Raw genomic sequence first — 7,124 nt, forward strand, 5'->3', positions numbered from 1 at the left:
GAAGTCCTGTTAATCAGACATTTTATCGCTCCATGATCGGTTCATTGATGTATCTGACTACAAGTCAGCCAGACATTCTATACGCCGTTTGTCAGTGTGCTCGTTATCAGGGTAACCCTAAACTCTCTCATCTAACTGTTGTTAAAAGAATTTTCAGATATTTGAAGGGAGCTCCCAAACTCGGACTCCGATATCCCAAAGATTTGAACTTTGATCTGTTTGCCTTTTTAGATAGCAACTTTGGAGGAACAGACAGGGATAGGAAATCTACATCAGCTGGATGCCAGTTCTTAGGAGATAGACTCATCTCTTGGCAGTGCAGGAAGCAGCAGACAGTGTCTCTCTCCACAGCGGAAGTAGAGTATGTTGCAGCGTCTGCCTGCTGCCCCCAGGTTCTTTGGATGCAACATGTGACACCTGTGTCACCGCGACCATCAAACAAATACCAAGCCGATGAAATATTATATTTCATACTTGGGATCTTGTATAAATATGTGTATCTTGCGCACATATCAATTCTTGTTCAATTTCAAACTCTACAACGCTTTCAGGAGAATTATACGCAAACTGGTGCGTAAACGTACTCAGTTTAAATGCGACAAATACTCTGGAACATCAACATATACTTAACATACCTTAAATAACCTTCACATAACTTAGAAATAAGTTTTGAAGGCTTTGGTATGGCAAAAACAAGTTAATTCGCTTACAGGGACTAAACTTGACAAACTATGAAAGTATGCCAATTTGAACTGTAACGAACATTCCGGAACATGTCCATAAGTTAAACATACCATAAATATCCTTTACATAGCTTAGAAATAGGCTTTGATGGGTTTGGTATGCTAAAATAAACTTTTGGATCATTCAGGGGCTAAAAGTGTCAAAAAGTGCACAAGTTTGCACTTTTCCGCATAACTTACGTTCTGAATACATCCAGACATCCAAAAATTTATGTAAGCATCCTTATATTATGCCTTAGTGTTTGGCATAAGAAAAATCCATTCGTCGCGGCATTTGGATCATCTTTCGCGCTTATGCGCATTCCGTCGTAATTAAGAGAATATCGCGATCGTACGACCAAACGAACCGACATCCGGAATATTTTTGAGCATACTTCAAGTCCCCTACACTTTAACTTCATCTTAGAGCTTTGAAATGAGGTTAACGGGGCTTAAACGTGCCAAAAACGGGCCAAATTGCATGTTTCTGAAGTGCAGGGACTACAATTGAAAATTCTGATCTGTGACCCTCAGGCGGGGCGCGTAAGGATTGCCCAAATCCTTACCCGGGGCGCGTCAGACATACAGACCAGATTCAATGTTTAATCCACTTGCCTTGGCCTTTCAAACACCCAAAAGGGGCAATGCCCTTTCACAAACTGAAGGATTAGGGCCATTTTTCAGTAACCACAACTTTGTGACAAGTGTAAGGCTTGGATCGTGGCACGATATTCGAGAAACGATCCTAACGGCTTTACTTTTCCTATAAATACCCCCCCCCCTTTTTGAGTAAAACCCACACAATCTGATCAAAATGCTCTAAGTTGATGCCATTGCTTCATACCTGAGCTCTTTGATCAAGATTAGCTTGCGGGGACCCTTCGTAAGTGTTCTTTCGTTCTTTTATTCGCTTTTCGAGTCCGAAAGTCAAAGTTTTGTTTGACTTTCCATGTGACCAGCTTATGGTCAACACGAAGTTCATAACGTGAGCGTGATCACGAAGGTTATAGTCCGTAGTGACTATACCTACTGATTACCACGCTATCTAGGCTCAGTGACGAGTCGTAGTTTCGGCCAAAATGCGCATTCTTGCGTATTTTGTAACCAAACTACTTGTGAGCATCAAATCCTTTTGTTTTGATGCCAAACCTATTTTCTAAACTTAGTTAAGCATGTCCTAACATGCTTAGCTCGTCACTTTTAGTATAGTGCTTATATAGGGTCGTAAGGTAAGCGATCTAAACAATCGCTTATACTTTCGAACCCGACCCATTTGGTCGATCGTTAGGATCCGACCAAACACATTAGGTGACCATAGCTATAACCTTCCGAGGTTATACCTTATGGCCACGATGTTAGGCGTTCCAAACGCGTTCTACGCGGACGACGCGTTAAGGTAGCATAAGCTACCTAAACGGGTCGTAATGGGCCGTAAGCACTTAGGATAGGTTTCATTTTAGTATGTAGGCTTTGTTAAACCATATTACACGAGTCTCCATACTCGTTTGGTTTACGAACCCGCATACTATCCGATCCTTCCGATTTTTGTCCGGTATATTAATATAGCTACCTATTAGGTGCCGTTTGATATCCCGTGATCTCTAGCATTGTGTGATTATTACACAAGGAATTCAAAGCAATCTCAGGTGAGTACATAGAACCCCATCTTTTACATGTTTTCGAGGAGTCAATGTGAGTACATTGAACCCCTCTTTTACTGTTTTCCAAACTGTTTAGGGGTGAAACACATGTGCCTACTTGTTACTTTCATGCTTTTCGGTTTTCACATCATATACTTGCTATGTTCGATAGTACATATATAGTACATGATTTCATTGTGTCTATGCTATGTATGTCCATTGTGTGCATACTTAGTACATCACTTTACAATACAATTTCATGCTATGTATGCCCATTGTGTGCGTACTTAGTACATTGCCTTACATTACATGCTATGTATGCCCATTGTGTGCGTACTTAGTACATTGCTTTACATTACATGCTATGTATGCCCATTGTGTGCGTACTTAGTACATTGTTTTACATTGCATTTCTGTTGCATATGCTCATCCAGCATATGAACACATTATGCTACATTTTGAACCGTTGTGATCATTTGACTATGTGAACCGTCTAAACCCGATTGATTATATGAACCGTTTGTAACCATTGAACCGTATGAACCAGTTATATCCGTTGACATGATTTACATTTGACAATAGACATTTGACAATAGACATTTGACTATACATGAACATTTCTACAATTGTTAAACACTTCATCTCGATGGTTTGGTTTGAGTAAGTGATTAAGTAACGAGGCGTGTGTAATATGATACAAACATGGTGGATACGCCGCTGGTACTTCCTATATATAAGTGTTTGTATGGTATTACATATCGTAACGTTATTTGAATCATTTCAGTTTGAGACATATGACATTTTATACAAATAACACACTTTTCACGAGACATTGTTTTACAAACGACTTATCTTATACAAACTCATTTTACATGGTTATCTGTTTAACCATACAGTGTTCTCTTATTTATACATATCATCTGATCTTATCGTTTTTCAAATGATTTACAAGACAAAGCAAATTACAAGGTTCATGACTAAACATTTTCTCAAACATAAGTCATGAATTCCGTTTTCACAAAACCAATGTATCTCACAGGCATTTTTATGCTGACGTACCTATTTTCGCATGTGTTTTCAGGAGATGATGCATAGGACTTATCAAGACATACTTAGGCGGACCTGTGCCTTAGTGACTTAAAACGAGACAAGAACTAGTTAATTTATGTTATGTATTCTTTGGTTCTTGTTTAAAGCAATGTATACTTTCATGTTTGATTAATAAAACAAAACTTCATTTACCATGGATCTGAAACAATTGATTCTGTTACAACACTCCCCGATGTTTCCGCCACGTTTTTTTTATGTTCTACGTGGTCGGGGTGTGACACAACATCAGCTGGAGGATTACGGTTTGACTTATCTTGATACAACCATTTATTGTGATAACGATACCGCTATCCAGGTCACTAAAAACCCTGTTTCTCACTCCATAACCAAGCATATTGACATCAAAATTCATTTCATACGAGATTACTTTGACAGAGGTCTTATTAAACTTGAACAGATCCATACTGATGCTAACACAACGGATCTTTTTACAAAACCTGTCAGTATCTCTAGGTTCAATGTGCTTGTAGACCTCTTGAAAATGATACGCTTCACCAACTGAGCATTAAACAAAAACCCTTTAATGTATATAATAAATAAAGGGGTTTTATGAATAACGGTATCTCATCCGGTAAATTTGGGCATAAAGTATTCTACTTTTGCACAAACTTAGGGGGTGAAAAAGTTGCTGGGAAGTGAAATGAATTTTCGTGTTAAAGAACTTGATTAACACACGTAAGGTTTCAATGTTGAACAGGCTAGGATCCACGGCAATGTGTTGATAGGTCTACCGCTCGAAAAGCAAAAAGAGGCAAAGTGATATAAACATAATGGACTAGACATCTCGTGGGTAACAGACCAACGGTGTATGATTTCATGGTCTTAAATCTTGCGTTGATAGATAGCCAACATCTGAAGTTTCGGGTCTTTATGCTGATAAATCATCCGGGATATCAGGGCTATCAATCTGTTGCATCCAGACTATATGCATACCTGGGCACAGTCAGGATATCTTGCAAAAGAGCCAAAATGGACCAAAACCTTGAATCGGAAGAAATCTCACTAAAAAGAGAATTCCGTGTGCTATTAAAGCCAAATTCGTACCGCTAAAGGTATCTGTCTCGCCCTCGTTAGAACTTCCTTGGTCCCTCCGAGTCTCTGCTGTACGGAAGTACTGACCTGTTCACCAGGAAGTCTGGCGTTGAAAAACTTAAGGATTATCTCAGTATACTTACCTGCTACGATGAACTGTTGTGCTTACCTTGATCGCGGGGGTATGCCTTGGAATGGGACACATAGATGTTTCAGTATAATTAAACCTAAATTATATCACAAAGCTAAAAGTTGAATTTTGAGCGGTGGATTTAAGAGGACAAACATATTAACAATCGCATGGACCAGTCCAAGTAAACAAAGAGCCGAAAAGTGTTCCTTAATCTGTTCGAGAACGATTTGATCCCGTAGCAGTCTTCCCAATTTACCCCAGTGTTAGTATAATTTCCATATTATATTATTATATTTTATTAAGTGTCAAGAAGGTGCTCGGTGGGTTGCTTCGTTGATTTTGAAGGAGGTATTTTGTTATCTTAAAAAGTTGATTAAAATAATAAATAAATGGATCTGGATGGCCAACCATCTCGGATGGGACCCATCATGAATTGACCTAATCAAAGCCTGAATAGTCCCATCATCTCGGACTAAGCATCCGAGACGGGCCTGGCCCATAAGACCATCCGGGGTATTTAATGAGAAAAAGACAAGGGTCCGAGTCATAATCTCGAATCATCTCAGACCAATTTCAAGGATTTCTCTCTTAACTTTCCTCATCTCGGACGATTTCGGACTGATTACGGATCAAAGGTGTGTGATTCCGGACAACATAACCACATCACGGATGATTTCGGATGATCTAGGAACAGAGATCATCATCACGGATGATCTCGGACTAGGAGATTCCCATCTGGGATGATCTCGGATGGAATGATTATGTCATTTCGGATGAAGAGGTTCATCCGAGATGAACCCCATCTTTCCGGACCTTGACCAGTTTTGACCTGGACCTTTGAACTGCTTATCTGGACTGCTGTTTGGACCTTCTCCTTGAACATGTTGACTGATATTTGAACTGTTTGACATGTTGACTTCGTTGACTCGTCAGTAACTCAAAAATAAGTTAACTTTTGTTTTAAAAGATTCTAACATTTGTCGTTTAGTGCAGAAAATGGCCGGTGCTATGATGCAAGAGAAGAACCAACGACAGTTGCAAGTAAACGAATTTCACAATCAATCGGGCTATCTGTCAGATCCTCCAGCAGAACACGTTGAGTTATTTGGATCTCTCATTCAGGGTCTAAATAATTGTCCCCTCACTCATGCCTTACGAGCTGAACCAGTTATCTGCAACAGCTGTATCAACACATTCTGGAATACTACGAAGATCAACAGACAAGGTGCAGGATCAATCGAGGCGTCTGTTCAAAAGACAAAGATCATTGTGACCGATACGACAGTGCGAGAAGTATTAAGACTGGGAGATCAGCCACACCATCCTACGTCTTATGATTAAACCAGAGTTCTTGCTGCACTACGAAGGATGAGTTATGAAGGGCGTTATCCAACTGTTTTGAAGAAGTTATTTCCACCGTACTGGAGGTTGTTAGTACACTTCTTTCTTCAATGCATTGCTGAAAACAAAGGCGGGTTTGATCAGCTTAACAAGACACAGACTTTTGCAATTGTGGCATTGGTGAATGAATGGGAGTTTAACTTTTCTGCTCTCATCTTTGACCTGGAAGATCCAAAGAAGAAGATATTTATGGTGTATCCAAGGTTTATTCAGATGATTCTTGACGACAGATATCCAGCGTTGGTCAAGGGCCCAAACTTTATCAATCTGAAGCCGATGGGGCCTGGTTGTTTTGAGAATGCATGCAGAAACAAAAGGGCCAAACATCACAATTTTGAAGGGAAATTTGCTCTTGAAAAGCATGGGAGATTTGCAGATGCTGTGCAAGGAGGTCCTGTTGCCCAAGTTCCTCCTGTTGCCCCTGTTGCTCCAGTTCCGCCTGCAATCAATGCACAAATTGCGGAAGAGCATGATGTACAGCTCATGCAGCAACCAGCTAATGATGATGATGAAATTCAACTTATTGATTCAGAAACAGAAACAGGCTCTAGTGAAGAAACAGATTCTAAAAGCAAAATAAAGATAGTGATGTCTGATAAGGAAGAGGATGACGTTCGCGAGCCTGTGCCCATGACTTCTGAGAATCTAGCAGCATTACTTCTTAGTTTACAAGGTGGTGATGGAAACCCTCCATCCGTCTCCACTGCTGATAACCAAGAAACTGTTGTCGCATCACAAGTTGAAATGGAAGTGGAAACAACTACTGATGTTACAGAAGAATCAGCTCCAAAGAAACAAAGAACCGACACCGCACCTGATGACATTCCTTCTAGGCCTTCAACTGTCCCTGAGTCCACTCCTGTCATTGATCCTCAACCTGGTCCACAAACAACATATGCATAAAAGAAAATAAACACTGAGGACCCAGACCTATATGATTTTAACTTTGATTTTGAAGCCACCCTTTCACAGCCATGGAGTTCTAGTGGTGGCATTCAATTTGAAGCTGGAAGCTCAAGTGGGGGAGGTAACACTGAGCATGATGAAGCAGCCTTTCATCATGCGGCCGAAAAACGTCAAATCTTA

This window comes from Helianthus annuus, chromosome 5 (assembly GCF_002127325.2).
Source record: "Helianthus annuus cultivar XRQ/B chromosome 5, HanXRQr2.0-SUNRISE, whole genome shotgun sequence".
NCBI classification, from domain to species: domain Eukaryota; kingdom Viridiplantae; phylum Streptophyta; class Magnoliopsida; order Asterales; family Asteraceae; genus Helianthus; species Helianthus annuus.